This window comes from Amborella trichopoda, chromosome 6, assembly GCF_054954075.1.
Source record: "Amborella trichopoda isolate Santa Cruz 75 chromosome 6, AtrichopodaSantaCruz75HAP2 v2.0, whole genome shotgun sequence".
NCBI lineage: Eukaryota > Viridiplantae > Streptophyta > Magnoliopsida > Amborellales > Amborellaceae > Amborella > Amborella trichopoda.
Genome location: NC_142341.1, coordinates 42,985,602 through 42,997,953, shown reverse-complemented (window position 1 = coordinate 42,997,953; position 12,352 = coordinate 42,985,602). Strand labels below are relative to the sequence as shown.

Genomic DNA, 12,352 nt, shown 5'->3' with positions numbered 1-12,352 from the left:
TTCAAACTATACAAACCCTTTTTTAACTTGCAAACCAAGTTAAGATTGATTTTGTTCTCAAAACCTTCAAGTCGATACATATAAATTTCTTCATCAAGATCACCATGCAAAAGTCAGTTTTGATATCAAATTGTTCTAACTCCAAATTCAAGTTAGCAACCAAAGATAAAATAAATTTAATAAAGCTATGCTTAACAACAAAAGCAAAAATTTCATTAATACAACACCTGGTTTTTGCCCATAACCTTTCACCTCAAATCTGGCCTTATATTGCATAAGAACATTTGCCTCCCACTTAATAGCATATACCCATCTATTCTTCAATGCTTTCTTCCTATGTGGAAGTTCCACCAACTCTTACGTATTTTTTATATGCAAAGCATCAATCTCCTCCTCTATTGCCTTATACCACCTTTCAACATTAGGGCAACAAATAGCCTTTTGAAAAGACTCAAGTTCACTACTATCAGTATACAAAGCATAATATAAGGAAGGAGAATACCTTTGTGTGGGCATGTGAGGGCGCGTGAATATTATCAATTCTAGCGCAGGTGTAATTGGTAGTCATTCTTCATTTTGAACTAATTCAGTGTCATCCTCATAACTAGTATTGCTACCGTCAAAACTACCTTGAGCTTGACTCTCTTGCACTTGCCGAGGTAAAACAATGTGAGTTGGTTCTTGTATATCCACAACAAGTCTTTCTTGTTTTGGCTCTTCCTATTTCTTTCTAGCAAACATTACATTCTCATTAAGAGAACATCCCGACTTTTGATGGTCTTCTTTGTAATAAGATCCCAAATCCTATAACCTATATCATCACCACCATACTAAAAAAAAACACATCTTCTTGAATTGGCATCCACCTTGGCTCTCCTTTCATTGGACACTTGAACATAAGCTTCACGCCTAAATATTCTCGTGTTCATATGACACACTGTTACCTCTTCATAGAATTTCAGATATTTCACCATTTAAGGGTGTATTGGAAGACCTATTGATCAAATATACAGTTATACTAACAACTTTAGCTCAAAATTGCTTACCAAGATTATATTGTGATAGCATGCTTTTTAATCTTTCAATGATCATCCTATTCATCATCTCAATGACATCATTTTGTTGTGGTATCCCAAGAACAGTCCTTACTTTGCGAGTGCCATTTTTTTTACAAAAAGTATAAAAAGCATTCGAGTAATATTCATCATCATTATCAATTTGCAAGAATTTTATAAATCTCTTCGTTTCTTTTTTAAACTTGGCTTTGAAAACCTTGAAAACTTAAAAAACTTGATCCTTAAAATGTCACTGGATACAACCAACACTTTTTAGAATAATCATCTAAAAAAGTGACAAAATAAGAAGCTCCACCAAGATATTTAACATTAACAGGGCCACAAAGATCAGAATAAATCAATTCTAATGCTTTATTTTTTCTATGATATTCATTTTTTTTAAACCTAACTCTACACTGCTTGCCTATGGCATAATGATCACAAAAATCAAAAAATGAATGTTTAGAAATAGGAATAAGATTTTGAGTTTGTAATACCTTCATACCATACTCACTAAGATAACTCAAATGGCAATGCCAAATTTGCATATCCTCACGCTTACTAGCTGCAACAACGATCTTCTCTGTAGCATCATTCATTTGAGTTTTGCCATGAAGAGTATAGATGCTCCCATCTGTTTTTCCTTTCAACATTGTCATACAACCTCTTGAAATCTTTCATGACCCATTAACAAAAGTCATTATGAAACCAGAGTCATCTAACTGCCCGGCTGAAATGAGATTTTTTTCCAACTCAGGAATATGCCTCACATTCATCAATGTTTACTTCTTTTCATCTGATTGCTTGATAACAATATTTCTAATGTCTAAGATTTTACAAGCTCGATCATCATGAAGATAAACCAAGCTACCTTCCACATCTGTGTAGGATGAAAAATATGACATTTCTGAGCAAATATGAAATGAAGCACCATAATCTAAAACCCAAGTATCTGTAATAGACATGTTGTGTATGCAATTCTCAAAGCAACCACATCTTTACCATTTGAAACTGTACTTGCTTCGGCATGGCTATCCTTGCTCTTGACCTTTTGCTTATTCTTCAAAGTATAATAATCTTTACTTGTGTGGCCAGGTTTCTTGCAATACTAGCAAGTAACCTTCTTGCCCTGTGACTTGGACCTGCCTCGACTATGAGATTTACTGCTATTAAATCTATATGGTTGGTCTCTATATTGTATTCTTCATCTATCTCTTGCTGTCAATGTTTGATTTGATTCAGCAAGCGTGTAGATGCATTTCTAGTTTCTTCATTTAACAATGTAGCTACAACATTTTTTAAATTAAACTTATTACCCATTGTATTACTCACAGTAGTAACCAAGATATCCCAACTAGCAAGCAAAGAATTCAACAAAAGAAAACATAAAACTTCTTCATCCAAATTCACTTTCAAATATCTCAATTGTGCAGAAATTGAATTAAATTCATTCACATGCGATCTAATTGTAGCACCTTCTTTCATTTTCAAAAGAAATAATTTTTTCGTCGCATGCATTTTATTTGATCTAAAGGGTTGCTCAAAAGATTGCTTTAAAGATTGCCAAAGCTCTATAGATGTTTTATATTTGACAAACATCAACTAAAATTGATGGTGAAATACATGATCTAATAGTTGCCAAACATTTTCGATCAAGAACTTCTCATTCCTAATCTTTCATTCCAACAGACATGACATCTTTACCTTGAAGTGGCTGATCCAATTATTTTCGAACAAGATAATCTTCTATCATTATTTTCCATATTGGCCAATTACTTTGATTTAATTTTTCAAATTCCATTGTCCTTTCCTTTTTCAGAAAAAATACAACAAATAACAATAGTAAAAAACCTTTTTTCACAAACACAATGAAGAACAAACCCTAGGCTCTGATACCATTTGTTGGGATCGATTGGTGAAAAATCAACAAGGGTTGATAACATTCACAGCTATTGTGTATTTATATCAATATAAATAAGTAATAAAAATTACACAATATCAAAGCAAAAACATGTAATGAAAAATCCAGCAACCTTCAATCCACAAATCGTGATCTACATCTACAGGAGAATGAGGCGAGAGTTTATATATTAATATCAATTTCAAACACTTCTTTCTCACTCTATACAAAGTAAAAAAAACAAGGCACCAAAAACACTAAAAAATAAATTTTCTTTTAATACTTTTTTTCACTAAACATGACATACTTGACCCACAATGGAGTTCAAGCCTTTTTGTTCACTCTCTGTTTAAAAAGAATACTAAGCCCAGAAGAGAAAACCAAATTGTGGCCTAATCTCTTCTCTTTCTCTCTCTAAACAAAATATCATTTTCTCACTGAATCTCCCTCTAAACAAATATTTTTCTCACTCTAAACCAAATATCATTTTCTCAATGTAACTCCCTCTAAACAAATATTTTTCTCACTCTAAACAAAAGGAGAGAGAAATCCATTGCAAGGGAGGGAGAGAGGCTGAATAAGCATTTGAAATACAGAGAACCAGTTGTTCGTGATATAGAGTTTGTCGAGAAGAAAGATAAATACAGAGATCCTAAAAGCACTTGCAAAAAGAAAAGAGAGAGTGCATTCTCTTGCAAGAAAGAAAGAGAGAGAGAGAGCCAATGAGTATTTCAGAGAGAGAACTGGTTTTTGGTGTTGTAGAGGTTGTTGAGGAGAGAGAATGACGATCACTGCAGCTCCAACCATAACCGATGGCGAACTCGTTGTTCGTGGGAGAGTGGTTCTAAAGGAAGTACCGCAAAACGTTTTGTAGCGCTCACTGCTGCCTCTTCCTCCGCCTTCCTTGGCGCCTCCTCCCCCACTCCGGACAGCCGCCATGTCTTCAAGCTCGGCATTCTCCAGTGAAAATCTCTCTCTTTCTCTCTCTCTCTCTCTCACTGTTTCCTATATCATCCATGGTTTCTTCGGAAAATATGATTCGAGGAATGATAGCTTGGCTCTAATCTCAATCTCAGTATCTCTTTGGGCAATCCTAGTCGTCTTAGTTGTCTGAGAGTTTGTCATCATCACAAGATTAATGAGTTGTTTCCTAAAATGCAACTTCTTCAAATTGTTGACATACTGCTCTGCTTTTCTCCTTTTGAATGAATTCTGACCCCAAATAGTTCAGATAAGACTTGGATGATGATGAATGAATTGCTTCCTATATTATCCAGTCGTTTCTCAAGAAAATTTTACTGACATCAAATTCCTTAGCTCTGTTCTGACCTCAGATTTTGTTTGTTTATTCGTTCTTTCCGTAAAGACACACTGATGGGGGTTCTGAAAGTTGCAGTTCTTGAATAGCAGCTGCTCTGTTTCTTGTCTTAAGACTCAGTTTAAGGGATGTAGGATGATGGATTATTATTGTGTGGCAAATGCGTGAAATTTCATCAATATTGAGTTCGATTCTTTGGACTGACTGACTGATGAGTCCTTCTAGTTGATCACAAAATGATTTTTACTTTCTTAATTATACGAAGAACATTGAACCTGACAAAGTATTGAATGATTTCTTACCAATGTTTAAAAGCTCAGCTCAGGTTCGGGACTTGTCCCCGGCCTGAACTAGAGCCAAGTAAGACTGAGCTGAGTAGTGCACAAACCCGAAATGGACTCAAAATTGCAAATAAATTTACAGAAGATTTGTTCAAAATAAAAAAAAAAAGGTAAAAAGCGGAACAAGTAATAAATACCATTGAAAATATATAAAAAATAAAGAAATATTTACAGACTGAGAGAATCTGGAAAAAATTGATTGATAGCTCGAAACAATTCTGAAAAATAAAAGAAATAGAAAAAAATAGAAAGCTACAGAAAAACAACAAGAGAAATTCGTAAATCATCATACAAAACATAAACATTATATATAGAAACATATTTTTTTCATCATAAATTTGTGATTTAGTAAAAACAATTTTGATTTTTTAAGAATTTTTAAGAACCTATTTTTGCCTGAAGAGCTTGCGTCGGTTAAGTATAATCAGCCGTGTCCAAGTCGACTCAGCTGAGTTTTTTAGCCCCGTTTCTTAAATTAACATTTCTTCTATTTTTAGTTCTTATTTGGATCTGATTGTTGGCTGAGCAGGGGCTACAGGTTGATGTGCTTGTTTAAATTCAAGTTCTGGTGGATGATTCCTGGAATTGGGAAAAGTGGGAGGGAGATACCGGTTGATACCCAGCTGTTGCTCTTGGAAGCGAAAGATGAATCTGCAGTGACTGATGAAGAGAGCAGTGAAAACCACATAAATAATAATGGTGAAAACACATTTTACATCCTGATCTTGCCTGTGCTTGATGGTCAATTTCGGGCCAGCCTGCAGGGCAACTCTGAAGATGAGCTCGAACTTTGCATTGAGAGTGGTTAGTCCCATCAAAGTAGTTCACATTTTGCTCTCTCTCTCTCTCTCTCTCACTCTCAAATTGCTATTGTTCTGAAGTCTGAGTTGGACTTGTTGCAGGAGATACTGCTGTGCAAACATCACAAGCATTAGAAGCAGTTTTCATAAACTCTGGTGTTAACCCATTTGTGCTCATGAGGGAATCTATCAAGTGAGTTGACTTTGAAAAGAAAGGAACACGACCACAGCACCGAAAGGATCTGAGATTTTTCCAGTGAAGAATTATTTCCAAATTCAATAATCTATTTTGAATCTTGATATTTTGTGTAGGTTCTTGGCAAACCACTAGGGAACATTTTGTCACCTTGATAGCAAAAAGGTTAGAAAAATTTGCATGCTTAGGTACTTCAGTAATATGATAAAAACCACTTCAAATAGGGCAATCATTGCCGCAATACTTGATTTATTAAGTGAAGGCCCATTGTGATCTGATCTACTGGTACAGATTCCGGCAAACCTAAACTGGTTTGGATGGTGCACGTGGGATGCCTTCTACCAAGATGTCCATCCGGCAGGTATTAGAGAGGGCTTAAAAAGGTATAACTTTTATCCTCGTATTGAAGTTGCTTCCTCAAAATATTCATCCTATTCGCAACCTACAAATTTATGGAGGAGGAAATAATGTATAGATTAGAACATCAAAATTATACTTCGGAGTTAAGACACTTCAACTTGTTTGTTGATCCATGCCAAAGCACTGTCATCTCAAACCATCCACTTCTTGTTTGCCAATAAACATTTGTATGTAATATTTTTTGAAGATTGTAAAACCTTAATGTGAACTTCTCTTTATCACTAAAATTTCTCTTCGCCTCCAAGATCATAATTGAGGTATCCAACTCAAGATTGAGTTTGAGCTGTTTTGTTGCAGTTTATCTGATGCGGGTGCTCCTCCAAGGTTCCTTATCATTGATGATGGCTGGCAACATCCTCCTGAAAGAAGAAGAACAAGTTATTCAGGGGTTAGAGTTAGTTTGTCAAATAAGCCATTCCCTAATTGAAATTGATTTTTTTTCTCTATCATGTTTGAAAACTTTTCAAGAAAAATAATCTTCGCCAAATTACAGTTAATCAAAATGCTTGATCTTTTAAGTACCCCAAGTTTTCATATTATGTTTGGTAACTCATTGTAATCCTTTTTTATTTTTCTTGTTAACTAGAAACCTAGGTACAAGGCTAATTGACATTAAGGAAAATGAGAAGTTTAAGACTGCTAGCTCAGATTGTAATGGAAGTGGTCTTCATGGTTTTGTCCGTAGCATTAAGGAGACCTATGGCTTGAAGTGAGATTCTATCCATTTTTATTTCCCTCAAAGTTTGCAATTTCCCCTTGATTGTTTCCAACCCATTTCATCCACATTCCAGTTTCTAATCTTATTTTCCATTGTGTAGATATGTCTATTTATGGCATGCTTTACTAGGTTATTGGTGTGGAGTTGTTCCAACCTCCCCTGAAATGCAGAAATACAATCCCAAGATACAAAAAGTAGTTCGATCTAAGGGAAACTTGGCAAACCTTCCAGATGCATTCCTTGATGGCCTTGAAAAATATGGTGTAGGTTTCATTGATCCCGAGAAAATCTTTGATTTCTACAATGATCTTCATAGTTATCTTGCAAGTGGAGATGTAGACGGAGTAAAGGTGGACGCTCAAAACCTTGTAGAAACTGTTGGTGCTGGCTTTGGTGGGCATGTTTCCTTGATGCAAAAATGCCAGCAAGCCCTTGAAGCTTCCATTTCTAGAAACTTTAATGATAACGATCTTATATGTTGCATGTGCCATAATACAGACTACATTTATAGGTCAGTACCCAAAACCGTTTATTCATCTTTTTGTTTGTCCACATAGTTCTTCTTAGTCATGGCAAGCAGTTTTCTGCAAATTTTACTTAGTAGCAAATACTAAAAGTGCGTCCTTTTCCTTGTTATAAAGTTCTAAGACAAGTGCAGTGGCCAGAGCTTGAGAAGATTTCTTTCCTAGAATTCCAGATTTACAAACAATACATGTCGCTTCTGTAGCGTTTAACAGTATTCTTCTTGGGGAGATAGTGGTTCCTGATTGGGACATGTTCCAGGTAACTTTCTAAGTTTTATTGCATCCGTGGTTGTTTATCACCACGCCTAACCATAAGCTAGCTGTTTTTCAGAGTAAACATGAGGCTGCAGAGTCTCATGGCGCAGCAAGAGCCATTGGTGGCTGTGGAGTGAATGTCAGGTATGCTTGAATTAATTTACATGCATTAATTCACTTATATGAGGAATCCTTTCAATTGATTCTCCATTTTGTTTTCCAAGCAAAGTGATAAGCCTGGCAAGCATGATTCCAAAGTCCTCAAGAAGCTAGTGCTCCCTGATGGATCAGTGCTTAGAGCTAGATATGCAGGGAGACCCACAAGAGATTGCTTATTTGCTGACCCTGTCATGGATGGGAAAAGGTTCGACATAACTTATCCCTACTCTTTTATTCCATAGAGGTCTCTAAGGGACCACAAAACCAGAGTTAAATTTGTTGATTATTTTGCCTTAAATTTTGTTGTTGAAACTAACCATCCTGTAATTTGCTCATGTACAGTCTACTGAAGATTTGGAACCTGAACAAGTTCACTGGGGTTTTAGGTGTTTTCAATTGCCAAGGAGCAGGGATCTGGCCATACATGGAGAAGACGCCAAGTGAATCCAAGACATCTTTGCCTATCTCCAGTCATGTGAGTTCAACCAATGTGGAGTTCCATGAAGAGGTTGCAGAGGAAAATTGGAGTGGAGACTGTGCAATATATGCCTTTAATTCAGGTAATTGGTTTAATCTTTTTGATAATCCTTTCCTAGGTTTCTTCTTTTTTTTTTTGCAAAGGTTTTTATTCTATTCATGTGTTGCCAGGATCGCTGTCAAGAGTACCAAGTACAGAGTATGTGAATATTTCATTGAAAGTTCTTCAATGCGAAATTTACACTCTATCTCCTATCAGGGTAACTGCATTTTCTTTCCATAGTGTCATTGCAACATAATTCAACCATCTCAATAGTGTTTCTTTATCATTCGATATTCATTTTAGCCTTGTCTCTGTCTTATTTACTATTTGATGTATCATATTTATCTCATATACCATCTTAGAAATCTTTGTTTCCATCAAACATGATCTAGGTCAGTCTCAATCTGATTTAGCATTCTTTTAATATGAGAGCATCTAACATAACCTTTTTGAATTACATATAATTCTGTTAGTCACCATCTGATACGCCACTAATATGGTACTTTTTTTCTTATACATGTAATGGGTTAATGTAGCCTAAGGAGGTTTTCTTGGCTTTAACAGGCATATGATCGGAAACATGAATTTGCACCACTTGGACTAATTAACATGTATAATTCGGGAGGTGCTATTGAGGAGATTGATTTTACCAGTGAGTCCTGTGAGTGTGAAATAAGGATAAAAGGGAGGGGATGTGGCCGCTTTGGAGCTTATTTGAGTATTAAACCAAAACTATGCACAGTTGACGGAAAAGAAGAAGAGTTTAGTTATGAGACAAAGGATGGATTTATGGTGATAGAATTGTCACCAGTCCTTCACAATCAAAGTTCATTGAGGGACATTCTAATTGCATTCTGAACCAGGAACCCTGGGTTTTACAGTGCTGTTTATTCTATTATATTTTTGCACTGATTGAGAATCAAAATTTGTGATTTCTATTGAGTTGAGTGCAAAATACTCTGTTTTAGTTCATTATTTATGAAAATAATTTATCAACGGGAAGAAATTTACAGAATCCTTATGCTTCTAATACTGATCTATCGTACATATAGTGACATTGTTATGCTTATGTTTTTAGATGTCAACGAATGCATTAGAAGAATGGTTAGACAATGTCAAATATATGAAGAGAATGTATAATTTAATTCAATATGATAATGTTAACAGCAATAGTCATAAAAGTCATTGACGTCTTGTAAATACCTTGGATAGTGTTGGAGAAAGGGGCTGGGCATTCAATATGATAATGTTAACAGCAATAGTCATTGATGTCTTGTAAATACCTTGGATAGTGTTGGAGAAAGGGGCTGGGCGTGGTGGCAGTACCCCCACACCCTAATCAACATGGTTTCCATTCCCTACTGACACAACTTACTAACACCTTCAAAAAAAAAAAAAAGTGTGATTATGACCAATATTATGTGTCCACCCAATTCACTCATGGGAAGGTGATGATCCTTGTGCCCATATTGCTGCCATGAACATATGGGTTATATGGGTTATAGTAATGTTTCCCTTATATGAAGGTGTGTCAATAATGTAAGTGAATAGTATGATACTATAATGTAATCCATATGTTCATAATAATAGCATGACCTTGAGTTTATCCCTTTTTTGATTTTTTAGTTTTTAATGTTAACTTCTGATCTAGTAGGAATGAAACCCAAGAAATCACTTTGTGTCACCTCACCTCCCTGCCTGTTCTTTATCATGGTCATGAGGTTATCACCATCCTATCAATAGGTTAGACAGCAATGGAGGGAGTGGATCCCAACAACAATGTCATCAATTTATCTCTACGTACTAGTTGCCATCCATTATCACCCATCCATTTAATTGGACGGTGATAACCCACATTGTCGTGCTACTACCATAACAATATGAACCATATTATATTTTGCCCAATGTAAATGTTACATCTTCAATATTGTGGTTGCTATTCCGTGGTAAAAACAAATATAATTGAAGTAAATCATAATATAAATATATTATTCCTTTAAAAATAATGGTAGCAAAACTTAGTGCACATGATCCCTAAAACTTATCATGAACTCGTGTTTTGATTCTGTTTTTTTTACTAATATATGGATTTGCTTTTCACAATTATTTAGGATGTATCATTTCAATCCACTAGTTACAATCTATTTCTTTTGAATATTTTTGAATGGGCCACCTAGCATACATGCGCACTATCAATTAAAATTCGATCCACCAGTTACAAACTATTTCACTTTCAAAATATATAATAGATAAGAAAAAGCTTATATAATAGACATAATATTCGATGCATAAATGTATTATATAAAACTATGAAAAAGTTAATACATATAAACTGGATCTCTCTCTCTCACCACAAACGTAGGTCTCCTATTTACTTTTGTATTTTGGGGTAGAGAGAGACTAGGGGAGGAAAGAGAAGTATTTCTGGTTAGAGAGAGCTATGTTTGTAGATTAGGACAGAGATAGAGATAGAGATTTGGTTATGTATGAGAGAGAGCTTGAGTTTTGTGTTATAGGGATATATTATAATATAGAAAAATTATATTTAAATATTATATACTATAAGACTATTTACCTTTAATACAAGGAGCTTACATGTTTATATAGTCTAATGTAAAATCTGACAACTTCGGGAGGTTTTGTAAATTTTAATATTTTCTTTTAGGCATAAGCCTAGTCAGTGGTAGAACCTTAATTGCTCGATTTCACTTCCAAATGGTCTTAGTGTATGCTTTTTCTTATATTTATTATTATGTTAGGATATCTCTACATATGGAGCATTTCTTTAATGTACTCAGCATTTTGAAACACTCATTACCTTTTCATCATAATACAAATTTTTTTGGAGGAAGGATATTTTTCGTCATTAAAAGCAGTAGAGAAGGTATTTTCATAAAAAACTAGTGGCATTCTACTAAGGAAAAAGTAAATATAAGTGTGAGACCCTAGACAATCAAATTAAGGCACACCTAAAAAATTCACTAGAAGGGATGTTTCGATATTGAAAAACCTTTAATTCGATCGTCTCGACCTTAAGATGTATGAACTTGAGAAAAAAAAGATTTCAAGTCTTGGAAATAATGCATTATGTAATGTATTATCTAGACCATTAGTTTTCAAGATTTTCAAGTGTTCATAGATCTATTCAATTTACATCATTTTTTAGTCTTTAAATTTTATAACCAGAGATGAAAATAAATTTTTTAGACCATCATAAATTTTTTGATATTGTTACATTATATTTTAGTATTATTTGAAGGTGCGCCTTGCTTTGATTGTTTAGGGCCATAGCCTTATACAAACCACACCACCTTTCTACTAATGGATAAAAATTATTTAATAGTCTATATGAGTTATGTCACACCTCATGTAGATGATGTTATTATTTATTATAATTAATAAATATTTTTATTTCTATTAAGAATTTCGACTTTATCCTTGAATAATTACTTAAGCTACCCCTAGAGAAAAAAGTTATTATATTGTGGGGGTATGGATAATGAGTGTCTAAAACTGTTAAATACATTAAAGAAATACTCAATGTGTAAGAGTACCTTAACATAATCCTATACAATAATAGATAAATAATGAGTTGGGTTGGAATAGTCAAGTATACATGCATGTTAGTCGTTATTATTCTCATTTAAATCCATACTTGTTCTGTTTTAATTTTGCATCTCTTCTATAATACCCTACAAAATAAAAATATTTCTTGAATGAGCCTACTAGGATGGGCCAAAGTTTAGCCCTATTAGATCTAAAGTAGGCCAGGTTGGACTGCCCAACAATTGTTAGGGCTATGGGACCTGGGCTAACCCCAGCATGAGGCTTAAACAAGATTAATCAAATCGTAATTGACATCTCATCATTCAATAAATAAATGTTTCGCTATGCCATGTTTTGATGCAAGTAAAAAGTTGGGGTTTTTCAATTTTCTATTTTATTTTATGTTTTTTTATATTTTAAAAAATGTGTTATTTGAGTTTTTAGTTTTCTTTAAGGTTATTCTTGTCAGCTTTAATTGAAGAGATTTAAGATGTAGAATAATAAATTCTCTATGAGAGTTAGTTAGAATAGATTTTTGTACAGGATGTAGTTTCTATTTTTGTAAGGGTTGAGGATGTTATCTCTTAATAAGTTGATAGG

General features: G+C 34.3%; 1 pseudogene across 1 annotated transcript; it reads left to right on the top strand.

The window, feature by feature from the left end:
* The first annotated feature begins 3,721 nt into the window (after positions 1 to 3,721).
* On the top strand, positions 3,722 to 9,221 carry LOC18438703 (putative galactinol--sucrose galactosyltransferase 2; annotated as a pseudogene). Its single transcript, XR_016058579.1, has 14 exons — positions 3,722 to 3,917; positions 5,144 to 5,418; positions 5,517 to 5,607; positions 5,727 to 5,775; positions 5,902 to 5,993; positions 6,328 to 6,432; positions 6,617 to 6,739; positions 6,849 to 7,259; positions 7,390 to 7,531; positions 7,604 to 7,671; positions 7,757 to 7,891; positions 8,029 to 8,246; positions 8,335 to 8,423; positions 8,771 to 9,221. The product of XR_016058579.1 is annotated as a putative galactinol--sucrose galactosyltransferase 2 (transcript).
* The last annotated feature ends 3,131 nt before the right edge of the window (positions 9,222 to 12,352 follow it).